Genomic DNA, 14,005 nt, shown 5'->3' with positions numbered 1-14,005 from the left:
TATCAAATCACCCTTAGCCTTTCTTTGTTCAGCTAAATTGATTGAGTTCCTGGAGTCTATCACTGTCATAGTTCTCACCCCCACTTAGAGCTGTTGGGTTCCAATATGGGGACCTGCATGGATTTATCTAAACTTAAATCCTAGTTTAGATCTGGTAAAAGCTGCCACCACACAATAATGTACGTGTATTGGGACACAGTCCTTCCCCAAAATTCTTGGGGATCCCAAGAGCCCCAAATCCATGGAGTTCTTACACCTAGGAGAAATAAACCATTCCCCCCTGCTTCCTCCCCCCTCCCTTTTCCTAGGAGAGATACTACAGAGGGATGCCTCCCTCCTCCCCTTTCCCTGAGAATCCACCCAAGGAAAGATCATCCAAGTTCTTAACAGAAAAGATTTATTAAAAAATAAAAAGAAAGTAACTTGTCTCTGTAATCCAAGATGGAACAATACACAGGGTCTAAATTTATTAATCTCTGGAGAGAATCCCCCCCTCATAGAATCATAGAATCATAGAATCTCAGGGTTGGAAGGGACCTCAGGAGGTCATCTAGTCCAACCCCCTGCTCAAAGCAGGACCAAACCCAACTAAATCATCCCAGCCAGGGCTTTGTCAAGCCTGACCTTAAAAACCTCTAAGGAAGGAGATTCCACTACCTCCCTAGGTAACCCATTCCAGTGCTTCACCACCCTACTAGTGAAAAAGTTTTTCCTAATATCCAACCTAAACCTCCCCCTCTGCAACTTGAGACCATTACTCCTTGTTCTGTCATCTTCTACCACTGAGAACAGTCTAGATCCATCCTCTTTGGAACCCCCTTTCAGGTAGTTGAAAGCAGCTATCAAATCCCCCCTCATTCTTCTCTTCTGCAGACTAAACAATCCCAGTTCCCTCAGCCTCTCCTCATAAGTCATGTGCTCCAGCCCCCTAATCATTTTTGTTGCCCTCCGCTGGACTCTCTCCAATTTATCCACATCCTTCTTGTAGTGTGGGGCCCAAAACTGGACACAGTACTCCAAATGAGGCCTCACCAGTGCTGAGTAGAGGGGGATGATCACATCCCTTGATCTGCTGGAAATGCCCCTACTTATACAACCCAAAATGCCATTAGCCTTCTTGGCAACAAGGGCACACTGTTGACTCATATTCAGCTTTTCGTCCACCGTAACCCCTAGGTCCTTTTCTGCAGAACTGCTACCCAGTCATTCGGTCCCTAGTCTGTAGCAGTGCATGGGATTCTTCCGTCCTAAGTGCAGGACTCTGCACTTGTCCTTGTTGAACCTCATCATATTTCTTTTGGCCCAATCCTCTAATTTGTCTAGGTCCCTCTGTATCCTATCCCTACCCTCCAGCGTATCAACCACTCCTCCCAGTTTAGTGTCATCTGCAAACTTGCTAAGGGTGCAGTCCACACCATCCTCCAGATCGTTAATGAAGATATTGAACAAAACCGGCCCCAGCACCGACCCTTGGGGCACTCCACTTGATACCGGCTGCCATCTAGACATGGAACCATTGATCACTACCCGTTGAGCCCGACCATCTAGCCAGTTTTCTATCCACCTTACTGTCCATTCATCCAGCCCAGACTTCTTTAACTTGCTGGCAAGAATACTGTGGGAGACTGTATCAAAAGCTTTGCTAAAATCCAGAAATAGTACATCCACTGCTTTCCCCTCATCCACAGAGCCGGTTATCTCGTCATAGAAGGCAATTAGGTTAGTCAGGCATGACTTGCCCTTGGTGAATCCATGCTGACTGTTCCTGATCACTTTCCCCTCTTTTAAGTGGTTCAGGATTGATTCCTTGAGGACCTGTTCCATGATTTTTCCAGGGACTGAGGTGAGACTGACTGGCCTGTAGTTCCCTGGATCTTCCTTCTTCCCTCCTTTCTTTCTCAGTAAAAGCAAAGTAACAGCAAACAGGAATAAAGAATTTCCTTCAGCAAACACACCATTGCAAATGTAGAAATCAAATTATAAGACTAATCTGCCTTTCTAATTAATACTCACTATTGAATAGTAGGAACTACTCCAGAAGAACTTGGAGACATGTCTGGCCTCTCTTAGATCCAAAAAGAGAACGCAGAGCCAACAAGGAACACAGACAAAGGCTTCCCTCCACAGAGATTTGAAATTATCCTGTCCCTTGATTGGTCCTCTGGTCAGGTGGTCATCAGGTACTGCATGTTAACCCTTTACAGGTAAAAGAGACCTTAACCCTTAACTATCTGTTTATGACAATCACTATAAGGCATGTTTTCTAATCCTTTAATCATTCTCATGGCTCCTCTCTGAACCCTGTCCTTTTTATCAACTTCCTTCTTGAATTATGGACATCAAAACAGGACACAGGATTCCAGCATCAGTTGCACCATTGCCAAATAGTATAAAATAATCTCTTACTTCCTACTCAAGATTCCCCTGTTTATGCATCCAAGGATTGCATTAGCTCTTTTGGCCACAGCATCGCATTGGGAGTGCATGTTCATCTGATTATCCACCACAATCCCCAAATCTCTGGCAAAGTCACTGCTTCCTAGGATAGAGTGCCCTGTCCAGGATCCAGTACGTAGGGCCTACTTTGTTTGTTCCTAGATGTATACATATACATGTAGCTGTATCAGAACAGATATTGTTTGCCTGTGCCCAGTTTACCAAGCGATCCAGATCACAATGAATCAGTGACCTATCCAATTTGTGTGTCATCTGCAAACATTATCAGTAATGATTTTATGTTTTCTTCCAGGTCACTGATAAAAATGTTAAATAGTGTAGGGCCAAGAACCAGTGCCAGTGGGACCCCACTAGCAACACAACCACTGGTTGATGGTTCCCCATTTACAATTACATTTTGAGACCTATTGATTGGCCACTTAATCCATTTAATGTGTGCCATATTAGTTTTATATCTTTCTAGTTTTTTAATCAAAACATCATGAGATACTAAGTCAAATGCTGTACAGAAGTCTAAGTATATTACTTCAGCACTCTTACCTGTATCAACCAAACTTGTAATCTCATAAAAAAAAATCTCAAATTAGTTTGACAGGATCTATTTTCCATAAACCCATGTTGACTGGCATCAGTTACATCACCCTGTTTTAATTCTTTTTTAATCGAGTCCCATATCAGCTGCTCCATTATCTGATTTGGAATCGATGTCAGACTGACAGGCCTGTAATTACCCAGATGTTCCTGTTTACCCTTTTTAAATATTAGCATAATATTAGCTTTCTTTTAGAGCTTCCCCGGTGTTGAAGCTATTGTACTGTGGATAAATAATGAAAGAGTCATTGTGGTGGGGAACAAGATCATAGCTCTCCCACCTTCTGGGTGGATGCCCTAACCACTGAACTACAGAGTCATTCTCTCTCTTTCCTTCTCTGACTATTTAAGTATTTATCCACAGTGGAACCTAATATTGATAAAAGGAAGAAAACAATCACCACAGTATTTTGCCTATTTTGTCCCCAGTTACCAAATATCTACATTAAATTCCCTCAGATTTTATATTCCCTTTGCCGCATCCTGTTGAAGAGCAGCACATTCTCCCAGTTTTGGAGGGAAACTCTTGCCCAGAGTCACTATTCCTGATGGGAGTTTAAACTTACCAGATTTAATTTCCCCCCAAGTTTTACAGTCAAATTACTATCCCTGTCATGTCAATGAAAAATTATCTTTATTGGTTAAAAGTGGCTAGCCCCATATTTAGTAAACACCAAGGCCAAGAACCTTCTCCAGTTTGGAGGAACAGTGTCCCCAAGTTGTCAGTTAACCCAAAGGCTGACAGGCAGATTTTTGCCCCAGACTGCCCCCCCGTCCCAGCCCAATCCAGCTCCCTCCAACCACTAGCTGCCAGTCACCTGTCCCTCCCACACTGCTGCCCCTCTCAACTGCCACGGAAACTTCCGGATCCCTCCCCCCTTCACCATAGGCGGCAGGTTTGTATAATTTTTGGTGGTGCCCAGAATGGGTCTAATCCCCACCCCCCCATCCCTGCCCTCCTGCCTTGTAAGCCAATATATATTTTATTAAATAGTATAAAAATGGACTGGAAACTGTAAGCGTTTAAGTTTCTCTTTATTGCACAATATCGCTATTGTAAGAAAAAATTATTTAACTAAGAATATCAACGTTATTAATACTCTTTTGAATACGGAAATGACCATACACTGATTAATAACCCTCAAAAGCAAATACTTTCTAAAATTAAAACAAATATAGCCCCTTCTTTTGCGATGTTCTTCAGGAGGCAGCAAACACTTTTTGTCGTTGTTATGTTCTTGAAATGAAATCATCCAGGAGACTTCAATGTCTGATTCAGAGGTAGAGTTCTTATGAACATGCAGAAATGCCAAGTGATTTAGATGTTCTTGGCCCATTGTAATTGGCAAATAACTTTTCAGTCGGTGCAAGCAACTGAATGATCGTTCAGTGGTGCAAGTTGTAGTTGGAATTGTGTAGAATAATTTCAGGAGAATTGTAACGTCTGACAAGATGTCACTCAAGCCTTTGTTTTGTTTTAGAAATTGCTTCACTTCACTCACTGAACTAAGCTGGCAATTTCTTGATCTGCAAATATCACTCAACATTTCTAAATGAAGAAATAGTTTTTCCATGTTAATGTCACCATGGAAAGCTTCACTTATTGGGACAATGTCCTGTTTTGAGCCATTTGCTGCCTCAGTTATAAGCTTCTCCAATTTTACTGTGAATGTAACAGGTAATAATTGGAGATATACCAATCTCCTAGAACTGGAAGGGACCTTGAAAGGTCATTGAGTCCAGCCCCCTGCCTTCACTAGCAGGACCAATTTTTGCCCCAGATCCCTAAGTGGCCCCCTCAAGGATTGAACTCACAACCCTGGGTTTAGCAGGCCAATGCTCAAACCACTGAGCTATCCCTTTCCCCCCTTAAAGCTGTATGTTAAAAATCTCTGTTCAATGGCAACTTTGCAAGGATCAATGATCACAACATATATTTGATGAAAATATTCTTTGGGGTCACTGAAGGTGAGAGGAAGGCCTCCATGATTGAGCCATTTCGGTGGCTTGTGTTTTCTCGGGAGTGTAGGATCATCTAAATAAAGATTTCTTGCCTTCTCTACTGTTGTTTCCCAGAAGTGATTGTATGATGAGTACGCATCCCACTCAACACCTCTTACAACTTTCTTCATAACACTTGTCAATTACACATTTGGGCTTTGAATTTTTGCATTAGCTTCTTCTACAGGACCCATGGCTTTCACAAGAACTGTTAGTGTAAAGTACGTTGAAAAAGATTGAAGTTCATAGAATCATAGAATCTCAGGGTTGGAAGGGACCTCAGGAGGTCATCTAGTCCAACCCCCTGCTCAAAGCAGGACCAAACCCAACTAAATCATCCCAGCCAGGGCTTTGTCAAGCCTGACCTTAAAAACCTCTAAGGAAGGAGATTCCACTACCTCCCTAGGTAACCCATTCCAGTGCTTCACCACCCTACTAGTGAAAAAGTTTTTCCTAATATCCAACCTAAACCTCCCCCTCTGCAACTTGAGACCATTACTCCTTGTTCTGTCATCTTCTACCACTGAGAACAGTCTAGATCCATCCTCTTTGGAACCCCCTTTCAGGTAGTTGAAAGCAGCTATCAAATCCCCCCTCATTCTTCTCTTCTGCAGACTAAACAATCCCAGTTCCCTCAGCCTCTCCTCATAAGTCATGTGCTCCAGCCCCCTAATCATTTTTGTTGCCCTCCGCTGGACTCTCTCCAATTTATCCACATCCTTCTTGTAGTGTGGGGCCCAAAACTGGACACAGTACTCCAAATGAGGCCTCACCAGTGCTGAGTAGAGGGGGATGATCACATCCCTTGATCTGCTGGAAATGCCCCTACTTATACAACCCAAAATGCCATTAGCCTTCTTGGCAACAAGGGCACACTGTTGACTCATATTCAGCTTTTCGTCCACCGTAACCCCTAGGTCCTTTTCTGCAGAACTGCTACCCAGTCATTCGGTCCCTAGTCTGTAGCAGTGCATGGGATTCTTCCGTCCTAAGTGCAGGACTCTGCACTTGTCCTTGTTGAACCTCATCATATTTCTTTTGGCCCAATCCTCTAATTTGTCTAGGTCCCTCTGTATCCTATCCCTACCCTCCAGCGTATCAACCACTCCTCCCAGTTTAGTGTCATCTGCAAACTTGCTAAGGGTGCAGTCCACACCATCCTCCAGATCGTTAATGAAGATATTGAACAAAATTTGCTTCAAGAATCCACTACATTTTAAGCAAAATTCATCGGAAGAGTAACTGTTCATCTAGGCAGTTCATCATGGCCTTGTAGTTGTGGAGCAGTGTTTTAATGCTACTGAACCTTAGTGTCCATCTTGTTGGGCACAATGTTCGTAAAGAAGATTCCCCTTCACTCTGAAACTCTCTGAATGCTGCCATACATTTTGGTGACTCCATGAAGGCATTGATGAGATCTTTCACCATCGAAAACATATAATGACACTCTTGAATATTATGCAGGGCATCCTGTGTGGCAAGGTTAAGGGAATGTGCAGCACATTGCACATATTTTGCTCTCGGCTCTCGATCCTTCACCCTGGCTTGGACCCCAGTAAATCTGCCAGAAACATTACTGGCTCCATTGTAACACTGCCCCTGGCAATCAGAAACAGGCAAATCACACCTGAGAAGTGTATCTTCCACGATTTTGAACAGAGAAGCACCATGCATTGCATTAGTTTGGTAAAACCCAATAAACTCCTCATAAATCTCCCAGTCTTCACTAGAAAAGAACCTTAAAGAAAAACATACTTGTTCTTTTCTTGACAAATCGGTATTCTCATCCATTACAATGGAAAAAAACCTTAGAAACCTTTAATTTTTTGCACAATTTTTCTTAGCACCATCATTGCCATCATTTCAATTATTTTGTTAATAACCTCACGTGACAGCCACTTGTATTTTGTGCGATCAGGGCTGGTGCAAGGAAGTTTCGCGCCCTAGATGAAACTTCCACCTTGCGCCACCCCTCCAACCAGCTAACCCTGCCCACCGCCCAACCCCAGTGGCAGCTAACCATGCCCACCCACCCCTCCCACCCAAGGAGGCCCCCTCCCCTCCAGCGGCAGCTAACCCCACCCGCCACGGCAGCTAACCCCCCCACCCCACCCAGGGAGCCCCCCCTCACAGCAGCTACCTCCCTTGCAAGCTACTGCCCCCCCTCCACGGTAGCTAACACCACCCGCTGCGGCAGCTAACCCTGCCCGGGGAGCCCCCCTCCACCCCGCGGAAGCTAACTCCACCCCCATCCGTGGCAGTTAACTCCACCCAGGGAGCCTGCCCCAGCTCTCCTCCACTTAGCACTCTGGCGCTGATCTAATTCTCCTCCCCTCCCAGGCTTGCGGCATCGATTGGAGGAGACTTAGAGCAGGGGCTGTGTGCTCAGCAGAGGAGGCAGAGTGGAGGCGATCTGGGGCGAGGAGTGGTTCCCCTGTGCACACCCCCCCCCGTTACTGCAGGTGGCCCTCCCCGTGCCCCCCTCCCCGCCCCAGCTCACCTCCACTCCACCTCCTTGCCTGAGCGGGCTTTTAGGAGCCCTCAACCACTAGGTGCCCTAGGCGGCCACCTAGTTTGCCTAAGTGGTTGCACCGGCCCTGTGTGCGATTAAGCCACTGTCTCAGCTCCTCAGAATCTGTACTGCATAGCAACAAGAGCTGCATCAAATTTGAATCACTCTCAGGGTACGTCTACACTACAAGACTATTTCGAATCTACTTAACTCGAATTTGTGGAATCGACCTTATGAAGTCGAATTTGTGTATCCACACTAAATACACTAATTCGACTGTCTGAGTCCACAGTAACGGGGCCAGCGTCGACTTTGGAAGCGGTGCACTGTGGGAAGCTATCCCACAGTTCCCGCAGTCCCCGCTGCCCATTGGAATGCTGGGTAGAGCCCCCAGTGCCTGCTGGGGGAAAAAATGTGTCGAGGGTGGTTTTGGGTAACTGTCATCATTCAACCGTCACTCCCGCCCTCTCTCCTTGAAAGCGCTGGCGGGAAATCTGTTCGCGCCCTTCTCTGGTCGGTTACAGCGCGGACGCCACAGCACTGCGAGCATGGAGCCCGCTGCGATCATCGTTGCACTTATGGCCGTTGTCAACTCCTCGCACCTTATCGTCCACCTCTTCCACAGTCAGCTGTTGAGAAATCGGGCGAGGAGGCTCCGTCAGCGCGGTGAGAACAGGAAGTCACAGAGTGGCGCAGACCTCTCACAAAGCAGGGTACGCCGCGTAGTGGAGATCATGGTGGCAATGGGTCAAGTTCATGGTGTGGAACGGCGATTCTGGGCCCGGGAAACAAGCACGGACTGGTGGGACCACATAGTGCTGCAGGTCTGGGATGAATCACAGTGGCTGCGAAACTTCAGGATGCGTAAGGGCACTTTCCTTGAACTCTGTGACTTGCTGTCCCCTGCCCTGAAGCGCCAGGACACCCGGATGCGAGCAGCCCTGAGTGTGCAGAAGCGAGTGGCCATAGCCCTCTGGAAACTTGCAACGCCAGACAGCTACCGGTCAGTAGCGAACCACTTTGGCGTGGGCAAATCTACCGTAGGGCTTGCTGTGATTCAAGTAGCCCACGCAATCGTTGAGCAACTGCTCTCAAAGGTAGTGACTCTAGGAAACGTCCAGGTCGTCAGAGATGGCTTCGCCACGATGGGATTCCCAAACTGCGGTGGGGCTATAGATGGCACTCACATCCCTATCCTGGGACCAGCCCACCAGGCCAGCCATTACATTAACCGAAAGGGCTACTTTTCTATGGTGCTGCAAGCACTGGTGGACCATAGGGGATGTTTTACCAACATCTACGTTGGGTGGCCGGGCAAGGTTCATGACGCGCGTGTGTTTAGGAACTCTGGTCTGTTTAAACGCCTCCAGGCAGGTAGTTTCTTCCCGGACCACAAAATAACGGTTGGGGATGTGCAGATGCCTACAGTGATCCTCGGGGACCCAGCCTACCCGCTAATGCCCTGGCTCATGAAGCCCTATACAGGCGCCTTGGACAGTGAGAAGGAGCTCTTCAACTACCGGCTGAGCAAGTGCAGAATGGTGGTGGAGTGTGCTTTCGGACGTCTCAAGGGGAGATGGCGGAGCTTACTGACTCGCTCGGACCTCAGCAAAAAAAATATCCCCGTTGTTATTGCTGCTTGCTGTGTGCTCCACAATCTCTGTGAGAGCAAGGGGGAGACCTTTATGGCGGGATGGGAGGTTGAGGCAAATCGCCTGGCTGCTGATTACGCTCAGCCAGACAGCCGTGCCGATAGAAGATCCCAGCGGGAAGCGCTGTGCATCCGGGAGGCTTTGAAAGCTAGGTTCCTCGCAGAGCAGGGTAACCTATGACTGTCCACTTGATTTACAGAGAAGCTGAACCTGAGCCTGTGTCAGTGACTGTTGACTTCGATCTGCGGTTACATACCCCGTTCTCCAGGTTTCCCCCCTTCCAACACACATTTTAAAATAAATGTAATGGAACACTGATTATTAACAAAGTTTTCTTTAATTATGAATTCCTGTTCTAGGGTTGAAACATGGACGCAGACTGTGGTGGGTACGGTGTGCACTGATGTACAGACCGCTTCTACACTAGAGGAATGATAGGCTCCTGCTCCTACAGCGGTCTCTGGGGGAAGGACGGTTGCAGGTGGGTGTGCAGGAAGGGGTGGGTTTGCAGGAAGGGGTGAGGGGTGCCGTCTTTGGGACGGAGTTTGGATGCAGGCTCTGGGCTGGGGGTTGGGGCGTAGGAAGGGGTGAGGGGTGTGTGGGAAGGGTGAGTATGTGTCCGTGGATGAGGGCTCTTGCTGGGGCTCAGGGCATCGGAGAGGCTCGTGGCTAGGGTGGAAGGGCATGGTAAGGGCAGCCTGCCTTGCCATTTGTGGATGGCAGGCGCTAGGACCCTGGGGCAGCATACACCTCACAGACTGACCCGGGACAGCATACACCTCCCAGACTGACCCTGGTGCCTAGTGACTGCAGTCTGTGTGTGTCCTGCTGTTGATCCTGCCCCCAAGTCTGTACCCTGGTAATGGAGGCTGTCCTATGCAATTAAAAAACCCCTCCCCCCCCTTCACACAAAGTCTTCTGACAAGAAAAACGTGACGGGAACAGTGAATAACAACAAACTACTTTTAATACTCAACTACACAGTGCGGGGATGAAACTTGGATTTTGGACTGGGTGATCCAGGAAGGGAAGCACTTCTCAAAATTTATGGCATGAGAGCTGTGTGGTACATGAGCGCTCTGCTGGGGTGCAGTGACAGTTTTCACGGCCCCTAGCGCCCCTCCTTCTTGTTATTTTGGGTGAGGGGGGGACAGGACTTTGTGGCGGGGGATGGCGGTTGCAGATACAGTGCAGGGGGGCTCTCTCCTCCTGCCTGCGGTCCTGCAGAACATCTACAAGGCGCCGGAGCGTGTCCGTTTGCTCCCTCATTAGCCCAAGCAGCGTTTGAGTCGCCTGCTGGTCTTCCTGCCGCCACCTGTCCTCCCGTTTGCTGTGTGAGCGCTGGTGCTGACATAGGGTCTCCCTCCACTGTCTCTGCTCGGCCGCCTCGGCTCTGGAGCAGGCCATCAGTTCCGAGAACATGTCGTCCCTAGTCTTTTTCTTTTGCCGCCTAATCTGCGCCAGCCTCTGTGAGGGGGAAGCCGGGGCAGTTCGTGAAAGAGCCGCAGCTGTGTGATAGGAAAAAGGACGTGATTTCCTTGAAAAGATACATGTTTGCGAACACTGAACACAGTCTGCTCAGTTTCTGTGAACAAGACCATACAGGCCACCTAGTCTCACGAGCTCTCAGGACAAGTTCGAGATTTCGGAATACGCTTTCATTGGCTGCGGTTTTGCACAGGAGATCGGACAAGCGGGGCGGTACTGCTGAATCCGTGTAGCAGCCAGGCCTGGTAAGCCCTACACTATAGGCTGCTTAACAGTTAATGGATAGCTGTGCCCTCCCGCTGAAGGCAATCTGGAAAGCATAAAGTCTGACCCTGTTCCAGCCCCTCGCGGCTGTGCCCGGGAAAGATCACTGTATGCTTTTCCTCTGCGGCCTCCAACACGTGGCTGTTAAACGAAGGTCATTGCTATGCAAAGTAAAAGTCAAGCATTCACAATAGTAACAGTACACTAATTGCCCTAATTAGATGCAGCAGTCGCCGAACGAGATTACCCTGAGGCGGGTCACTCGGAGAGAGAGAGAGAGGATGCTGCTAGAATCCCTGCACAGACCAGGACCGTATGCTGCCATGCTGGTCGAGGCAATGATTCCGCTGTACGTTAGGATGGCCTGGCACGGAAGAGTGTGCTTCCACGGAGCACCAAATAAGGCACCTCTCCCCAGGAACCTCCTGCGGAGGCTTTTCGAGCTCCTCTACGAGAGCTTCGTGGAAGTGTCCCAAGAGGATTTCTGTTCCATCCCTATATGTGTGGACCTTCTTTTTATATAGTTTTATATGGAAAAGTTTTTATATAGTTTTTATATAGTTTTTATTCCTGTTTTTTAAAAAATAAATGTTTCCATGTTTATAGCACTTACCGACTGATCCTTCCCCTGATTCTGAGTCCGGGTTAACGGCCGGGGAGGGTTGGTAGGGGATCTCTGTGAGGGTGATGAAGAGATCCTGGCTGTCGGGGAAAGCGGTATTGTAAGCGCTGTCGCCTGCGTCATCCTCCACAAACCCTTCCTCATCTTCCCCATCGGCGAACATCGCCGAGGAACTGCCCGTCGACACTATCCCATCCTCAGAGTCCACGGTCACTGGTGGGGCAGTGGTGGCAGACCCACCTAGAATGGCATGCAGTGCCTCGTAGAAGCGGCATGTCTGGGGCTGGGCTCCGGAGCGTCCGTTTGCCGCTCTGACTTTTTGGTAGCCTTGTCTCAGGTCCTTGATTTTCACGCGGCACTGCGTTGTATCCCGACTGTATCCTCTGAGTGCCATGGCTTTGGAGACCTTCTCGTAGGTCTTTGCATTCCGTTTGTTGGAGCGCAGCTCCGAAAGCACAGACTCCTCGCCCCACACAGCGATCAGATCCAGGACTTCCCGGTCTGTCCATGCTGGGGACCTCTTTCTATTCTGGGATTGCATGGACTCCTCTGCTGGAGAGCTCTGCATCGCCCCGATGTCCAACCAGGACATCAGATTCAAAGTGCCCAGACAGGAAAAGGAATTCAAATTTTCCCGGGTCGTTTCCTGTGTGGCTGGTCAGAGAATCCAAGCTTGGACTGCTGTCCAGAGCGTCAACAGAGTGGTGCACTGTGGGATAGCTCCCGGAGCTACTAAGTTCGATTTGCATCCACACATAGCCTAACTCGAGATAGCCATGTCGAATTTAGCGCTACTCCCCTCGTCGGGGTGGAGTACCGAATTCGAACTAAAGAGCCCTCTAGGTCGAATTAAACGGCTTCGTGGTGTGGACGGTTGAGCGGTTAATTCGAATTAACGCTGCTAAATTCGATTTAAAGTCCTAGTGTAGACCAGGCCTCATTGTGTCCACGTAATGCTATTCCTTGTTGAGCTAGATACTGAACACTGGTAAAACTGTTGTGCAGTGCAAACCTAGCTGATTGTGATTCTTTTCTGCAACTGGCTGACATAAGTGCAGAAACATTTACCTGTGACTGCAGAGCAGCATACTTTATTACCGCTTCCTTGTGACAGGAGGATTTTTCGTGTGATGTAAAACCACGCAATGCATGTCTCCAATCTTGAAATCCAGATTAAATAAATGTTGGCTCGGCCTTCATAGAAAATATTAAGATCTTCTTTTCAGAACAGTTTTTGCAGACTGAGCAAAAAGCTCTGTTTAATTTGCTATTGTACTCCAACCACTTAAATCTTGATAGCCAAGATGGCTGAAAACTCCTTTTCTTATCTTGTAGGTATGCCACATCTTTCTTTTGTATAACTTCAGTTTGAAAGCTGGGTGTCGAATTCAGGCCATCACTTGATGAATTACCCTTTTCTTCTTTTTCTCTGGGTAACTTTATTAAGAATTTATCCATTGTTGATTATTAGTGGGAGGGCCTGCCAAGCACGTGTGTGCCTCCCCCTCCCCTTCTGAGGTGCTGCAGCAGCCAGCGGCCTCAGCCTGTCAGTGCTGCTTGCCCTTGTACTATAGCCCTTAGGCAGCAGCAGCTGGCAGCCACGCAAGCAGGCAAGGGAGAGGCACGTGCTGCTTTCCTTCAGGCAGGGGTCTCTGGGGCGGGCGGACCCTCAGGGGGTGGTGGCAGGTGAGTGCTGGGGCCCACTCCAGGCAGGGCCAGGGGAGAGACCCAGCTCCAAATATTGGTGGAGCAGGGACCTCCAGCCCTGAATATTCCTGAAGCCCAGGCACCAGGAGAGAATATAACTCGCCGCCAATGCCCTTTCCCTGTCCCTGTTCAGGCAACTGGGGTGGGGTGTGTGAAAGAAATCAATTTCTAGTTATTTATTGAATATTGGTATAAACCACCTGGGATTTTACCCTATTTCCCTCTAATTATCAAATATTGATAGGAACCTTAATTTCCTCTTCAGATTTTACCATTTCTGTCTAGTTTATGACTATTGACAGAAAATCCCCTCAGCTATTGTCCTTTCCTCCCCCTAATTATCACACACTGATCAAATCCCTTGGATTTCCCCCTCTCACTCTTGTTATTGAATATTGATCTAAAATCCCCTCAGATTCCACCCCTTCATGCTATTTATGAAATATTAATACCAGATCTCCTCAGGCTTTGTCCAATTCTGTTTCATTGTCAAATGCTGTTATTGATCTCAAAACACCCTCAGATTTGGGGGTTCCCACCCTCTTTAATTTATCTGGACCTACAGAGACAGACATTGTTACAAGTCAAGGGGGAACCCCAAACAAAGATAAAAAATAGGAACAGTGCATATGTATGTAAGCAGAGTCAGGATGAGATCTACCCTGACATCTGGTGGTACATTATGAGGAGTGTACCTGATGGTATGGGCCC

This window comes from Mauremys mutica, chromosome 12 (assembly GCF_020497125.1).
Source record: "Mauremys mutica isolate MM-2020 ecotype Southern chromosome 12, ASM2049712v1, whole genome shotgun sequence".
In the NCBI taxonomy this organism is placed as follows: domain Eukaryota; kingdom Metazoa; phylum Chordata; order Testudines; family Geoemydidae; genus Mauremys; species Mauremys mutica.
This window is presented reverse-complemented; position numbering follows the sequence as displayed.